This window comes from Adiantum capillus-veneris, chromosome 13, assembly GCF_014529385.1.
Source record: "Adiantum capillus-veneris isolate H3 chromosome 13, ASM1452938v2, whole genome shotgun sequence".
NCBI lineage: Eukaryota > Viridiplantae > Streptophyta > Polypodiopsida > Polypodiales > Pteridaceae > Adiantum > Adiantum capillus-veneris.
In genome coordinates this window covers 141,992,022-142,009,500 of record NC_140943.1, presented here as the reverse complement: position 1 = coordinate 142,009,500, position 17,479 = coordinate 141,992,022, and positions in this window count along the sequence as shown.

The following is a 17,479-nucleotide window of genomic DNA, read 5'->3' as shown; positions in this document are numbered from 1 at the left end:
TGGTGAGGGTCATTCCTACCTGGGGTAGATTCCCACACTCAAAGCCAATGAGACCAGCTAAAACAAGTTTTTTTAAACAATGGCCATGAATATATTTTTGAGAGCCCAATTACGACTAAATTTGGAATAGGAAAAAATAGTATTAATTTTTAGCAAAACAAATGGTAGGCTACAATAGATCAAAGGTTCTTATGACAAAAATATCTCCCATTAACAAACTTATTTAGGTTGGGTAAATGGACTCACTAGCCCCACACACTCACACACACACACACACACACACACACACAGAGTACATTAAATTGACAAAATGACCCAATAAGGAGGTCCAAAATACCAAGTGTTTTTCAATTAAAGGAACCACATGTCATAAAATAATCAACAACAACATATGTCTCACTCAATTTTGAGGTCATCATGTAAGGAAATCACCCATAAGATAGTATTACTAACAACCATAACACACGCAGGCCTTAGTTCAAGCCAGGTATAGATGTAGACATTAACCTGTAAGTGAATCCTAGTTAAATAGGGGTGAATCAAAAAAGTGTGTGTATGAGTCAAGGATGAAGCAACCTTGACTAAGTATAATGACCAAGTGTGTGTGTGTGTGTGTGTGTGTGTGTGTGTGTGTTCCTAAAATCAAAAGGATCAAAATAATTACACACGGGTAAGTAGCTTTGGACTATCCTCCAGGAGTCCACTATGTAAAAATTGCATATAGAACTTGCAAACAAGAGGCCCTTACCTGTATATTTTCAAGTATTATATGTACCCCTTATGTATGCATTTTCGTACAAAAACTAGCCCTTATGTACGCAGATTCTCATTTCTCAATTAAAAAACCCTTTATGTAAATACAATTTTTTTGTAAATATACCTAATTATGAATCCCTTATTATGTTCCCACGTGCTATCTTACATACTTCGTAGTGGATGCCCCAGGGCATTATCTTGCAACCTAAAGTCAGCAGAGCAAAAATACTACAATAAGTTGTGAGTAGGAACCTAGTCTATAGACAAGGAAAGACCACCTAACACGACCTATCAACCTAACAAGGAATTATAGATAGTGGGTCAACCAAAGCCTATAGACAAAAAATAAACTAAAGCTAGTGTTTCGATCCACCCACTTACCAGGGAGGGCCTTGTGTTTAGGACGTGTCTATTGTTGTAAGTGAGGAGATGTACATCTTTCTTGTAAGAATACTCCTTCTTTCTCTCAATCTACTCTCATACCCCTCTAGCTCTCACTATCTTCGAAGGTGTGTGAGGTCTTGGATCTGAGACCGTGAGGGAATTGATGTTGTGTTTGATAAGTGTTTGCTTAGTGCTTGAAGTTTCCATCTTCATTGCACTAGCTAGTATTGAAGGAACACAAAGAATTGTATTGTAAAATGTCTCTCTTGATGGGAGAAACCATAATACAAAGCCTTTTGGAGGGGGGACATGCAGATCCGGTCCTCAATTGTAACCAATTGCTTAATTTCTCTCTCTTTTGAAGTATTGTTCATGCATCTAACTAGGTGTTATACTTTTTGCTGCTCTCTCCACCCAAGCACTCTTGTTATTATCATTCGGAATCTATTCTAATGAAATGCTCACTATGTTCATGATATTTTCCACTACACATAAGTTACTAGGCCATTAAATGTTACAATCATTTTGGCTCATACTTGAAATTTGGCATGTAGTAGGTGTGTATAAGTGATAGGTGAGGTGATGATACAATTTTCAAGCCAAAATCTTGCAAAAGTAAATAATCACAATTATTTACACCAGCCCAACATTTTCTTGCAAAACTTGGAAATTTTGACCTAAACACATTTTGTATACCTAAAACAAGTCCCAAATTAAATTTGGTAAAGTTTGGTCTTGCCAGCATTACTTCGTGCTTTGTCGACTCTGAAATCACTGATTTTTGTGACTACATGGTCTGTAGTGTTGGTTAATCACTTTTGAGGTTATGGACTTGTCCGCAACATAGTTCTGAAGCAACTCATCCAATTTTGGCCCATTGGGAGTCAGTTTGACCTCCTATGCCGAATTTGACACTTTGTACCCTTTGAGCCGTTTTCTGCTTTTTGAGGGCTTGCCTTCTTTGATTTTATGAAACCAATCTTATACATTGTATATAGACCTTGTATATAATTTGTTGACAAGAGCAAAGCGAACCCCGAACCCCCGACGGCCTCTAAAACACCGAGGACCGAATGGAGCGCCTCGAGCCTGTCATGGTAAAGCAAACAGGGGGCACCACCTAGCTTCAGCGGCTAGGACGCAAACAACACACCACCATAACAAAGTTTTCATCCAAGAGAGATGGATGCTTGGGAGTAATGATGAAGAGGAAGGGAAATGAGATCAATTGAGAGAGAGAGAGAGAGAGTGAGGGAGGGGGTATAGCGGCTTAGTACTTAGGCACCACAAAAGGATGGCGAATCCGCACACCCTTCACACATACACAAGCTCACTCCAAACACAAGACTAGGTGGCGATTCCGCACACCTCACATGGGCAAAACATTGCAAGAAAACATACTCACAAATCCTCAAGCTTTATTTAGAGAATAAGGCGATGAAATGGGGAGCTTAGGGTAGGGGAATGAGAAGGGAGAGAGTGGTAGAGCACATGGCGGATAGGTGGGAGTTGATGGCGAAGACTCGCACGAGGGTTATGGCCATCATCTTTCATTTAGCTGCCCTTCATCTCCCATAGCCCAAGGGTGTAGAGGTCATGCTCAAGACGAGCATGGTGATTGCGGTGATGGTGATGGTGTGGATGGGTGTGTGCACTAGGCACACACAGTGCATAGTGTATTCTTTGGTGATGTTGTGTGTGTGTTTAGTGTGATGGTGACCCCTCTTTATATAGGGGAGGAGGGGGGAGAAATTCTAGAATTTAGAAATGAAGAAATCATTATCTACATAGGCCATGTGACTGTGGGCCCCACTTGTCTGGCTGTGTGTATATGTGCCAGAACAGCAGTCTCATGAGAGAGAGACTAAGAGAGAGAGATGGGTTGATGAAAAAAAGTGAGAGGTGACATGGAGAATATATTAATTACAAGAGGGGAGAGAGGGGAGTGTGTTCAGAGGTGAATCTCTGTGCAGATGTGTGTGAACACAAGAAAAATCAGGTAACCACCGGGTGGGGATGGGTCTGTGGGCACCTTTTTCAGTGAAACTGAGTGTGTGTGAGTGTGGGGGAGGTTATTTAGCTACAAGACAAGAGACATGGCACCCTTTAGAGAGAGAGGGAGATATTTGGGTCATGGGATATGATAGGAGAGAGAAAAGGGGGGTGGGGTATACTATTTTGGAAGATAGGATAAGCTGTATGTGAGTTAGGGTGCATTATTGGTGAGTTAGAATGCATTATTGGTGAGAGGTGGGGTAGCTTGAGGGGAGAGAGAAAGGACAAAGGACAAGGGGAAGAGAGAGGGGGTAGAATTTTCCTGAGTTGGCCCTAGGTAATGGCCCAATGGCATCGATACCCCATTTTTCAAATGGGCCATATGAGAGAATAGGTGTCTGTGGTTTAGGCATAAGTGACCTAGTGCCGGCCTTTTGACACAACTTACACGTTTTGCACCAGTGGTGTACATCACGGTTGAGGCTAGGCCATATGAAGCCTGCCTACAAGATTTTCCTACTTGTTATGTCTAGGGCAAAGTGACCACCACAAACCCCATCGTGACAGCTAGCAAATACTCCCGTGATTTCCTGAGAGAGAGGGACCTTCCTGAGTATTTGGTCCTTACCCTTACAATACAAATCTTCATTGATGAGTCGATACCTTGTGGCCTTCCGCGTCAGCCATTGCTTCTGTCCCTTTGTTAAATCTGATGGGCATTCCCCTATTTCCAAAAAATGCATGATGTCAGGCAAGGTGTCACTACCTTGAAATAGAGGGAGCTTTAGTTTTATTGCTCCAACCACCACTTCCTGTAGTTCTCTCACTTGCTAGGGCATCTGCTTCTTGGTTTTGAGCCCTTGGGATATGGTGTATTTGAACTTCTTCAAACTTACCCAACAAGGTTTTTATACCACTTAAGTGAGTCCTTAAACTAGGATTCTTGCATTTCCATGCTCCATTTACTTGCCTTACCAGAAGTAGAGCATCCCCAAATACATTAAGGCGTTGTACACCTTGCAAGACGCACCATTGTAGACCCTTGGTTAGTGATGCATACTCAGCTTCATTGTTAGAGTGTGAATCTAACAATTGGCCCAATGAAAATAACTTTGTCCCTTTGTCATCAAAGACCACTATGCCTGCAGCTTCTTTGTCGGACGCTCGCTTGTAGGCTCCATCAAAGTAGAGAGAGTATGCTCCTTCTACCATCGGTGGTACTGGAGGTAATCGGACTTCTCCTTCCTTAGATTGCTTCTCCTTTCTTTCAAAGACTTGGTAGGTCATGAGTCCCCCCAAACTTGCCCTTGTCGTTCTTTCTACCTGTACCGTGTAGTCAAACTCTTGCAGACGAACTAGCCATTTAGTAATTCTATCAGACACGTCCATGTGTTGTACAACATAGGGAAATATTTCATCCGTGGTTAGACCTAAACTTTGTAGTTGCAAATCTAAGAGCTAGGACTAAGTGTTCCACACGGGTGAAACCTTTCTCTCCTGCTGTCATCATTCGACTAGAGAAGTAGATTGGCCTCATGAAAGATGTCATCGTATCCTTTTGGAGTAGCACAGCCCCCAATGAGTCATCACCAACACTTGAGGTGACATAGAATTTTTCATCCCACTTAGGTGGTGAGATAGTTGGCAGAGTGTCTAAGACCTCCTTTACCTTGTTGTAGTGATGTTCGCTTTCCTTGTCCCAAGTGAAAGTTGATCTTTGAGTGAGTTGTTGTAGTGGTAGAACAAGTTGTGATAGTAGATGTATGAATCTACTTAAGTACCTCACCTTCTGTAGAAAAGAAACCAGTTGACGTGCAGTCGTTGGTGAAGGTAGGGCTATGAGTACGGACACCTTACTTGGGTCGGCGTTGATACTTTTTGCTGAAATTTCATGGCCTAGTAGAATGATTTTACTCTCCCCAATGTGGCATTTATCCACCTTTAATTGCCCACCTAGGCTCTGCAACCTGGCCAAACCTTCAGTTACCTTTTCTAAATGTGAAATACGGGAGCTATACATACAAAAATCATCAATGAACACTCTTATGGATGTTCCAAAGAACGGTTGAAAAACATATGTGACATATCTTTGGAATGTGGCAGGTGCATTTGTGAGACCAAATGGCATAACAATGTATGCAAAACAACCCCATGGCATGATAAAAGTGGTTTTTAGCTGATCTTCCAAGGCTATGCGTATTTGAAAGTATCCAGAATAACCATCACAGACGGTATATCATTCAAAACCCGCTACTTCATTCAGAATTTCATCCAAGAAAGGGAGAGGAAAGTGGTCTCTCTTTGTAGCTCCATTTAGTGGTTTGTAGTCAACACAGACCCTCCACTTACCATTCTTTTTAGGCGTCACCACTACGGGTGACACCCATTCTGAGTTTTCTACAGGATAGATGAATCCCGCCTCCAGCAGTTTCCTTACCTCGGCCAAGAGTGCCTTTTCTTGTATGACCCCTAGTCGTCGTAGCTTTTGCACAACTGGTTTTACCCCTTCCTTCAGATTAATATGATGTTCCACCACTGTAATGCCTGTGATTCTTTCATAGTTGTCAATGAACAAGTTAGGAAATCCCATCAACATTTGCAAAAAACTATCTTTCTCCTCAAGTGCTAATTACGTAGACAACATACCCTTCAACCTACTTCCTCCTAGGCCAGGTGATTTGCTCTCCTCTTCATTGGGTTGCCCTTTTGGTGATGGATCACAAGTTGTGCTTACCCTTTGTGGATCCTTCATAATGATATCCATCACATCAATGGAGCTGTCACTTTCGTCGGTGGATGTGGTCTCCTCCTTAGATTTGGAAGATTCTCTAGTGGTTTTATCTGTCGATGTTTCCAGATTCATTTGCTTCTGCTTGCCAATCCTCATGTCGTAGTAGATTGTCTCCCCTTTCTTACCGGTCATGCGTAGAAGGCCAGTACCCCAGTCCTGTTTTGCCTTCATGGCCATCAACCATGGCCTTCCCAATATTAGTGGATAGCCCTCCCCCTTAGTTGGCATTACAAAAACATCTACCTCTACCTCAGTGTTGAAAGATTTTATTTTCACGACACTTACCACACCCACACACTTTACTTTTGCATTGTTTGCCATCTTTGCCTTGCATGGAGAAGGCCTGTCAACCTCGAGCCCTAATCGAAGCATCATAGCTTCGCTCATTACACAGATTTGTGCACCTCCATCAATGTAGGTGTTTCCAACCCTCTTTCCTTTTATGTTTACGTCGACAATTGCAAGGATGTCATCCATGTTGCATCCCGAAATTGCTCCGGCTACCTTTGTTTTGGAGCGTCTTGTACTTACCATTTTAGACCATTGTTGCCTTACTTTAGGTACAAGATGTAGCAGTTGTGGCCATGTAATCTTGGGTCCTTGCTCTGCCACATCCAATGTTAGATCATAGGGCTTAGAACTTTTCCCTAGCTGGAAGTCGGTGATGCCCAATTTCCGTCGTGGCCTGGATGGCCTCTTGCTAGTTTCTCCTCTCATGCTTCTCTCATCATCTGATTGTGTAGCTTTCTCCCTCCTAGCTCTTTTCACAGTCATGGCTTCAAGTGGTTCTAAAAAGTTTACCTTCTCCTTACCCTTGTCCCTCTCCTTTGCTCTGGGTGGATCCACTACTATGGCTTTTCCTTTCTCTTCTAGCCTTATGATGTTTACAGGGCGATCAGGTGGTGGGGCTGGTGGAAGAGGTGGAATGGATGCTTGTAGTGGTGTCTGGGGTGGACGTAGAATTTTTGTTGGTGGGGCTGGTGCTCGAGGTGGGGGTGTTCTTTCTCTAGGGGATGACAATTGGTTCCTCCTACCTCCTCTATTATAGTTTTGTCGTGGTTTGGGACAATAGTACATACCATGACTGTCTTCTCCGCAGTTGTAGCAATGATACTCCCTGTTTTGTTGTCATGCTCTTCCAGGGTCTTGATCTCTTTCTTGACTCCTCCCTTGCTGTATTAAGTGGACAGACAAATTCTGCAGTTGGTCAGTAATATGGGCCAACATATCTTGTTGGTCATCTCTTACCCCAAGAGACGGTGGTGGTGGTGGAATGGTGGTTGTCGTAGTTGCTGGTCGACGCGATGTTCCTGCTTCTGTTGACTCGATTTCTTTGGCTTTCATTCGCAGCTTCTTGTCCTTAAGGTGAGAAATCTCAACGGCTAACTCGTACGTAGCCGGGAATCTACCTTTCACCTTCTCCTTGAGAAGCGGCCATAAGACATGCGTGAACCGATCTTTTTTTAGGAAATCGGGTGCAACTTTTCCCCTTGCCAGTGACTCAACCCACCGTTCCCACAAATCCACAAATTTGGACTCATAGGTGGCATATTCTAAAAGACCCTCTTGCTTCAAGTCTCTCAACTTGTCCCACAACTTTTCTGAAGTGGTACCTCCCCCAAAGCGCCTCTTAAAAGCGGTTTTTAAGGGTTCCCAGTCATCCTTGGTTTCTTGTGGAAGTGCATTGTACCATGATCTAGCTTCTAGCTTCATGAGATGCTTAAAGATTCTAACCCGGGATTCATCCGTATCTTTGTCTCTCACTACACATGCTACTTCAAAGTCGTCTATGAAGTCTATTACCAAATCCCCCCCCTTCTTTCCTTTAAATGTTGGAAATGCTACACTTGCCATGATTACTGAGAGAGAGCTAGAAAGACACACTGCTTAACTTGCAAAAGTTTTTTTCTTCTTTACAAGGAGGCGTGTATACCCTCTTATACTAGGACATAGATTAAAACATCAAACGGTACATTTCCTTGTACCAAAGGTAAGACAAATGGTTGATCTAATGCCAGAACCTCAAAAAACCGCTCCCCACCCAGCATGGTGTCAATGACGTGCTGGTAGTGAGCCTTCAAGTCCATTATTACCCTGATTGAGCGTACACGTGTTGGTATGTGTGATCTGTCTTGAGGTAGGTTGTAGTGATTCATGTGAAGCTTAGAGGTGCTTAGTCACTGTCCAAGCTTGTGGGAGAGGGTGGTGTTCTTTCCTGAAACAAACTCAGTAGATCCCTAGTTTCTCTAGTGAGAGTGTGAGCCAATGCTTCCGTTATCTGTGTTGGAGCATCAGGTGCGACTTGAAAACTGACTGTGATAATTACCTCGATGACTTGAGTTACCCGATTCTCAAAGTAGAATAGTGTTGATTCTCTATTGTGCAGAGATCCTTCCATTTTGTTGTTGTTGGTTGGTTGTAGGTTGAGGACATGGTTTCGACCTTCTCCCTTCTTCTTCTTGGCACTTGGCCTATGTATATCCACTGGGTTTGGCGTGTTGGTTGACTCTCCCACTGCAAAACGATTACCGTTACGCCTGGCACTCGAGCTTCGATGGAGATGCGGAGTTCGTCTAGTTGTGCTTGGAGCTCTTCTTCTTCTGTCGTCCAATTAGCAAATCCTGCTAGCCATTCATCTATTCACAATAGTTTAGGGGTTTTAGTCTTGTAAACAGAAGGGTTTCATGAAAAGATCCTCAGTGGGGGCACCAAATGACATGAGCAAAGCAAACCCCGAACCCCCAAAGGCCTCTAAAACACCGGGGACCGAATGGAGCGCCTCGAGCCTGTCATGGTAAAGCAAACAGGGGGCACCACCTAGCTTCAACGGCTAGGACGCAAACAACACACCACCATAACAAAGTTTTCATCCAAGAGAGATGGATGCTTGGGAGTAATGATGAAGAGGAAGGGAAATGAGATCAATTGAGAGAGAGAGAGAGAGAGAGAGTGAGGGAGGGGGTATAGCGGCTTAGTACTTACGCACCACAGAAGGATGGCGAATCTGCACACCCTTCACACATACACAAGCTCACTCCAAACACAAGACTAGGTGGCGATTCCGCACACCTCACATGGGCAAAACATTGCAAGAAAACATACTCACAAATCCTCAAGCTTTATTTAGAGAATAAGGCGATGAAATGGGGAGCTTAGGGTGGGGGAATGAGAAGGGAGAGAGTGGTAGAGCACATGGCGGATAGGTGGGCGTTGATGGCGAAGACTCGCATGAGGGTTATGGCCATCATCCTTCATTTAGCTTCCCTTCATCTCCCATAGCCCAAGGGTGTAGAGTTCATGCTCAAGACGAGCATGGTGATTGTGGTGATGGTGATGGTGTGGATATGTGTGTGTGCACTAGGCACACACAGTGCATAGTGTATTCTTTGGTGATGTTGTGTGTGTGTTTAGTGTGATGGTGACCCCTCTTTATATAGGGGAGGAGGAGATGAAGAAACCATTATCTACATAGGCCATGTGACTATGGGCCCCACTTGTTTGGTTGTGTGTATATGTGCCAGAACAGTAGTCTCACGAGAGAGAGACTAAGAGAGAGAGATGGGTTGATGAAAAAAAGTGAGAGGTGACATGGAGAATAAAGTAATTACAAGAGGGGAGAGAGGGGAGTGTGTTCAGAGGTGAATCTGTGTGCAGATGTGTGTGAACACAAGAAAAATCAAGTAACCACCGGGTGGGGATGGGTCTGTGGGCACCTTTTTTAGTGAAACTGAGTGTGTGTGAGTGTGGGGGAGGTTATTTAGCTACAAGACAAGAGACATGGCACCCTTTAGAGAGAGAGGGGGGTGGGGTATACTATTTTGGAAGATAGGATAAGTTGCATGTGAGTTAGGGTGCATTATTAGGGAGTTAGAATGCATTATTGGTGAGAGGTGGGGTAGCTTGAGGGGAGAGAGAAAGGAGAAAGTACAAGGGGAAGAGAGAGAGGGGATTGACCTTTTGAGTGGAAGGGGGGAAAAGGGACACACGACGGGGCAACAGTGAAGGAAAAGGAGGCAAGGTGGGGATGGGCTGCCCCGCAGGCATGAGGTGGCCTATTTAATCTTTCTCATATATTTACATAATCATACTTTATTTTTTTATTACTTTTTCCAATGCCTTTTATCACTCCCTCTCTGAGAGGGGATTTTCATGGGGTGGGGACGAGAGAAGAGGGGTATGGGAGCTTGGCTTGTGAAAAGCCCCCATCACTGTCTATGGAGTCAGAATCCAATTTTGGCATCTGCCAAAAACATAGCTTTTCTACTTGGGACTCCCTCGACCCTTGCTGAATGGTCAACTATTGTTATAGAAGTGTTCTGTTATGTTGGGGCATGATACAATTCAAATCTCATCTAATTTGGTTGAGCTGACAGGCCGCTATGGTTAATTTTTGGTTGTACGTCTTCGTGTACTTCTCGGATTCTAGGGTTTTTTTTCAGGGGTTTAGACTAGCTACCGGCCATACAAAATGGATCATTGATAAGTATAGAACTTACCCCTCATGTCTCGTGTGAGACGATCCTAAAAACAAGTGACTGTGGACTCCGAAAAATACGCGCGAAGAGGGTCAAAAGGCTCTCTCTCCAAAGGCAACAAGTGAAAATGAGGTGATTTTAGCCTACCTTGGATATCTATACCCGGACTTCCCGAACCATTTTTCCCAAATTCCCCTATTAGTCCTACTAGGGCGTGAAATCTATGTTAGACTCAAAAAAATTTCCAATTGGATTCCTGTAGCTCGTTCTGTAAGAATTCTGCACAAGTAAGCCTGGCCGCCTAATTTAGGCTTCTCGCTTACATCTGCCAATTTGATTGAAATTATTTGTGCTTGTCTGCCTTGTCTTTTTTATCACCACCGTGTCTTCAATTTTTCCATCTGATCTCCTTTGCTATTTATTATTAATTTTTTACATGTTTATTGGAAAAATCAAAGAAAATATCAAAATGCGCTAAAAAGCAAAGTGATAAACAATAATTAAGAAAATCCATTGAAAAACACAGATTTATTGTTTTTTGCTGGATTCCTCCATTTTTAAGTCTCAATATAAAGAAAAATGATGAGAAATAACCAAAAAGACTATTTTTTATGATTTTTTGATAGTATATACACTATTTACACTCATCGGGGAGATATTATCAGTTAAATTTCCCTGTTGATGATTTATAAGGGTATTATTAGATAATTTTACAAAAAAATCATACGTTAACATCAAACTTTTTCCTCCTTCTCAAACATTGCCCTTAATTACTTAGTACTCTTCCACCCCTCCTAGATGGCGTACTCCAGGACGACTGTGTGCATAAGTTGAACAATTGTGTCTATGCATAGCCTTGGTTGGCTCTACCTAGCTTTGAAGATCAATGCAGTTCAAACCATTATATTGTGCAAGAGTTGGGCCTTGAGTAATTAACTCAAGGGTTTCTGATGTCGAGGCTTTTTGTTGTTCTCTTCCAAAGAGAAAATCTTGTAGCTTGTGTGTTCTTTGCTTGGTTGTACCATCAGGATGCTTTAGCACGTTGATTTTTTGAGTTTTTGGTATCAATAATGACTATTGTTGAGCTTTTACCCTCCATTAATATCTTGGTTTTTCTTGGTCAATATGGTGTGGTTTAGGTTTCTGAGACTTAACTCTCCATTGCTTAATTGGTTTTCTAGTTTGCGGAGAAGATAAGTGCTCTTTTTCTTACAAATCCATTTTGTGTTAGGTTCCTTGCTTGGAGATGTTCATCTCTGTGTTTTGACCTTTGGAACCGTCTTTGGTATTGTTGATGATGTTTTAGGCACCTAGATTTGAACGGGCTTGTCCTTAAGCTGTGCTTTTGGTACCCAAATTTGCCTGACTCCTTGCATGCTACTTGTAGCATTTACTTGTCGAGGGGATGGAGAAGATTTATTACTTTGTGGTTTGGTATACTGATTGCTTCCTTTCCATTCCTCCTTGATTGGTGCAATTGGAAGAATGAGTTGCCCACCTTAAGGTGATAGCTTAGCTGCTTTGTATCCCAATCTGGTACTGCTTTGTATGTTTGCATCCAGGGAATTCCAAGAATCATCGTCTCATTCATGTGTTCATCTGGTAAGCATACAAACTAATGAGGACATGAACATCCATGTACTATCACGTTCAAGGTGACTACTCCCAATGTTGGGGTTGGGTTCTTGTTGCATCCTTTGATTGTTGCTATTCCTGTTGTCAATGCTTGACTTGTTGCTTTCTTGTACGTGGAATAGCTGACTACATTTTCTCTAGCTCCTATGTCGACCAAAGCATTGGTGCTATGATTGTTGAGCTATACTTTGATGCGCAGGTCCATTTTGTCTAACCAGTCATCATCTGTTGAAACTGCATCTTTAGGTAATTCCCACTGTTGGTCATCTATTTCCAAAGTGTTGATGGGAATCGGTATCTGTTGATTCTTGAGAGTAGCTTTCCATTTGAGTACCTGAAGCCAAGCTTCCTCTTGGGCTTCATCAATAACCTGCTGTCATTTAATCTTCCTTTGCTTGGCTACATGCATTCTTTCTAGCAATTCATTGGTTAGCGGCAAGTTATATTTCTTTAAACGACATCCACTAATCCAGTTAGCCATTGGTTCACCATCTAGGGTGGACAATTTTACTGCTCCACTTGGAGATACATCTTCAATGATAAACGTTCCGTTTCCCATTTTCTTAAACTTGGGAATGTGTTGCTTAAGGGAATAGACTAAAACTAAGTCCCCTTTCTTGAAGATTTTTGTGATTAAGTGGGAATCAAAAAACTATTTTTGTTTTTGCTTTTGTGCATAGATGTGAGCTACAACTGTTAGCCTTTTGCTCATCTAGCTTCTTTAAATCTTCAAGTCTTTCAACTCCTTGCATGATACTTGTAGCATTTTCTTGTTGATAGGATGGAGAAGATTGATTGCTTCGTGGTTTGCTCTGCTAATTCTTCCTTTCCATTCCTCCTTGCTTGGTGCAATTGGAACAATGAGTTGTCCACCTTTAGGTGATAGCTTGATCTGATTGGTATCCCAATTGGTACTTCCGTGTATGTCCGCATCCAGGGAAATTCGAGGATCATTTTCTCATTCATGTGTTCATCTGGTAAGCATACAAACTGATGAGGACATGAACATCCATGTACTATGACATTCAAGTTGACTACTCCCAATGTTGGTATTGAGTTCTTGTTGCATCCTTTGATAGTCGCTATTCCTGCTGTCAGAGATTGAGTTGTTTCTATCTTGTATGTGGAATAACTGATTGTATTTACTCTAGCTCCTGCATCAACCAATGCATTTGTGCTATGGTTGTTGAGTTGTACTTTGATGCGAAGGCCCATTCCATCAAACCATTCATCATCTGTTGACACTGCATCTACGTCTAGGATGTTGATGGAAATAGATATTTGTTGATTCTTGAGAGCAGCTTTCCTTTTGAGTACTCAAAGTCGAGCTTCCTCTTGAGCTTCATCAGTAACCTGCTATCATTTTATCTTTGTTTGCTTGGCTGCATGCATTCTTTATAGCAATTCATTGGTTAGTGGAAAATTGTACTTCTTTAAACAACATTCACTAATCCAATTAGCCATTGGTTCACCATCTAGGGTGGACAACTTAACTGCTCCACTTGGAAATACATCTTCAATGATAAATGGTCCGTTTCCTTTTTTCTTAAACTTGGGAATGTGTTGCTTAAGGGAATAGACTAGAACTAAGTCCCCTTTTTTGAAGATTTTTGTAATTAAATGGGAATCGAGAAACTGTTTTTGTTTTTGCCTTTGTGCATAAATGTGAGCTATAGTTGTTAGCCTTTGCTCATCTAGCTTCTCTAAATCTTCAAGTCTTTCTAACAATTCATGTCCAGTCCACTCAAGGTCCTTAGCTACCCTTAGTGTTGGCAATAGAAATTCTATTGGCAGTATGGCATCAAGACCATAAACAAGATTAAAGGGTGTAGCATTTAGAGTTGTTTTGAATGAAACTCGATAAGCCCATAGAGCTGCATGGAGATTCATTACCCAGTCTGTCCTTCCTGAACTAACCACTTTAGTCAATATTGAGCTAAGAATCTTATTCATATGCTCAGCTTGTCCGTTTGCTTGTGGGTGATAGGGAGCTGATTTGTTATGGATGACCATAAATTCATTAAGCAGATCCTTGATTACCTCATTGAGGAAATGAGTTCCCCTATCACTAACAATTTCTATTGGCAGTCCATATCTTGTGAATGCATACTCATAGAATAATGCAATAGTGGTTCTGGCATCATTATTTTGCATTGCTTTAGCCTCGGCCCACTTAGTCAAATAGTCCATAGCTACAATGATATATTGAGCTTGGGTTCTAAGCAGGTGGCTGTATTGGCCTAGCAAAGTTTATACCCGATTTTGTGAAAGCTCTAGCTCCCATCATTGGTCTTAAGGACATGCTGTCTACTCATGTTGTCATTTTTTCTCGTTGACAAGCATCACATCTCTGAACATATTCTTTGACATTTGCAAAAAGTTTTGGGCAGAATATGCCTGCCATTAAGATTGTTCTTGCGGTGGTCTCACTAGAAAAGTGACCTCCAGCTAATCCAGCATGTGCTTGTGCTATAATCGAAATATTTTCATCTTCATTTGCACAAAGACGCAATGTTGATCCTTACCTCTCCGATACAATTGGTTTCCAATAAGTGAATAGTCTCTTGCTCCAGTTTCAAGTGCTCTTTGACAGCATTTACTCATATCCTCAGGAAATGTTCGGCTCTGATAAGTAAGTAAATAGATAGTTACTCCACTAAGGAACATGCGACATTTGGAACAATGTTACATGAGGTATGGGTGTCTGTTTTTGACATTGAGGACAATCCTTTATGAAAGAGCGAATATCACTCCTCATAGTTGGCCAAAATACTCCAAGTCTCAAGATCCTTTGCATAGTTTGGTCTCTGCAAAGTGAAGTCCTACTATGGTAATATGTGCTTGACTTAGCTATTTTGTTTTCTCTTTAGGATTAATTCATAAGAGCAATATTCCATCTCAGTTCCTTTTGTATAGTCTCCTAGCTAGCAATTGATATATAGCCAATTGCTCAATTAATTCGATTGTAATAGGAAGTGGTATTTGCGAATCCACTTGAGCTATGTCATCAATGATACCATATTTTCCAACCATCAAGGTATCATTTCCATGGAGAAAAAATATGCCTTTGGTAGATCATCATCTACTCCTTTAGGTGATTCTCTGGAAACAATTCTAGAAAAATGATCTGCTCTTTGATGAGTAATGCCCTTTTTTACAACCGCAATGAAATCAAATTTGAGAAGAATGATGAACCATCTCACTAATCTTCCTGTGCTACATGGCTTGTTGACTAAGTACAATAAAGCTTGGTGGTCCACGAAGAACACAAATTTGTTTGCTAATAGGTAATGTCTATACTTTTTTATGGCATAGATCATTCCTAATCCTTCCCTTTTAGTGGTGGTATAATTATTTTCTGCCATGTTCAACTGTCGGCTAGCATAAGAAATAGGAAGATCAATTTTCCCGTCTCCTAGTTGAGCTAGTATACACCCGATGGCAAAATTGGAAGCATCTACATGTATGTGGAATATCTTATTCCAATTTGGTGCTTTCAGTATTGGAGCTGAGGTGAGATCTTGCTTGAGCTTCATGAAGGATTCCTCGCACGCTTTAGTCCATTCAAAGTGTGTAATCAATCTATACATGGGTTTTGCAATTATAGCGTACATGTAAATGAACCGTATGTAATATCCACAATGTCCCATGAAGGATTGAACCCCCTTGATTTTTGTTGGTCTATGCAAATCAACAATGACATGAATTTTATCCATATCAATAGCTATGCCATTTTTAGACACTATAAGTCCAATAATTTTTCCTTGTCTACCCATGAAGGTGCACTTCTCAGGATTTAAGCAAATCCTATAAAGTCTACATTTTTCGAATACCTTTTTGAGGTGTTCAAAATGATAAGCCCGGATTGATGAATGTACGCATAGATCATCCATATATACTTCCAATAATTTCCTAAGATATTCTTTAAAAGCATGGCTCATCAATCTTTGAAAGGTGGCAGGAGCATTAGTTAACCCAAAAGGCATGATCCAATAGTCGAAAATACCCCATTTCATTGCAAAAGCAGTTTTATGTTTATCTTTTGGGTCAACCAAAAGTTGATTGTATCCCGAAAAGCCATATAGGAAGTTGTAAGCTTCATTTCTCGCAACTGGTTCTAAGACATGCTTAGTGATTGGAAGAGGAATGTTGTCTCTAATAGTAGCTGCATTCACTTTCTTGAGGTTGACACACACTCCTAATTTTCCATTCTTCTTGGGTTCTACCACAATTGGAGACACCCAATCTGTGTGTTCAATTTCGTAAATGAATTCGGCTTCCTTTAGTTTTTCAAATCTCTTCTTTAATCTTCCTGGAAAATGTTTCATTGTATGTGTATGGCCTTTTTCTTCTTGGTTTCGCATCATCTCTCATGGGTATAGTATGTTGAGAGATTTCTGGATCAACACCCTTGAGATCCTTGTAAGACCAAGCCAAGATATCTCGATATTCTTTTAGCAAGCTGAGCAAAAGCTCTTCTTCTTCTTCTATTAGGTCATTTGCAATGTAGGCAGACCTAGGCTCTTCTCTTGGTTCAGCCAAATCTATCTTTTTTGCGTTTTCAAGCCCTTCGTAGGACTCGCTCTGTTTTTGTATTTCTTTAACAGGTTGTTCGACAATGATTTTTCAATCTTGGAGTATATTTTTTCTAGTGGGATGGAACACTCATTACATCTTTACCATCCTCTTCTATGGTTTCCATTTCAGTTGTATATATTTCCTTTAGAGATTTTTCCAACTCTCTTGATACTTCTTTTTTCGCTCAACTCGTGTCGTGGTTGACTCCTTGTCCTATTTTTTTGGCTTTCCTTGAGTGTCCTTCCTCATTTTTCTCAATGTTTTTGACATTTTTGGATTTTTGTTTGAAGGATATCTGCTAGTGATTTTATTTTTGGGACAAGCATGTGCATCTAAGTGCATTAAAAACTATGTTCTACTGGAGACTGATGGCATAGGTCTAGCTTTCCCATTTCTGGTCTCTTTTTCGTCTATACCATTTTTGTCTTCTCAATTTCTGGTTTGGAAAGTCAAAAAAATTTTCCTCCCCTCCTTTCATGAGTAGCTTGGCTCTCACATGTTCTTTTTCCAACCCCGAATCATCTGAGGTAGCTGAGTGTTCTTCTAACTCATCCGTTGCATCGTAGTAGAGGTCTGAAAAGACTTGCTCAACTTTCTTTAAGTCCTTGGGTTCCTCAATTTCATCTTCAATGTAGAGGGTTGAAATCATTTGGATGGGAATTATATCATAGCCGTCCTCATTGCAAAATTGAGTAGGCATTGACGTATTCACACATACATCCATTGTCGCAAAAATTTGAATCCACTCAAATAGCTCAAACAAATGCTCTGGAAAGGGTTCAAGTACATAGGCTTCATTGCTGCAATCCTTTTCTAAGATACATTCTTCTCGTATTAAACTCTCATTTTTTGAAGCTCCACACAT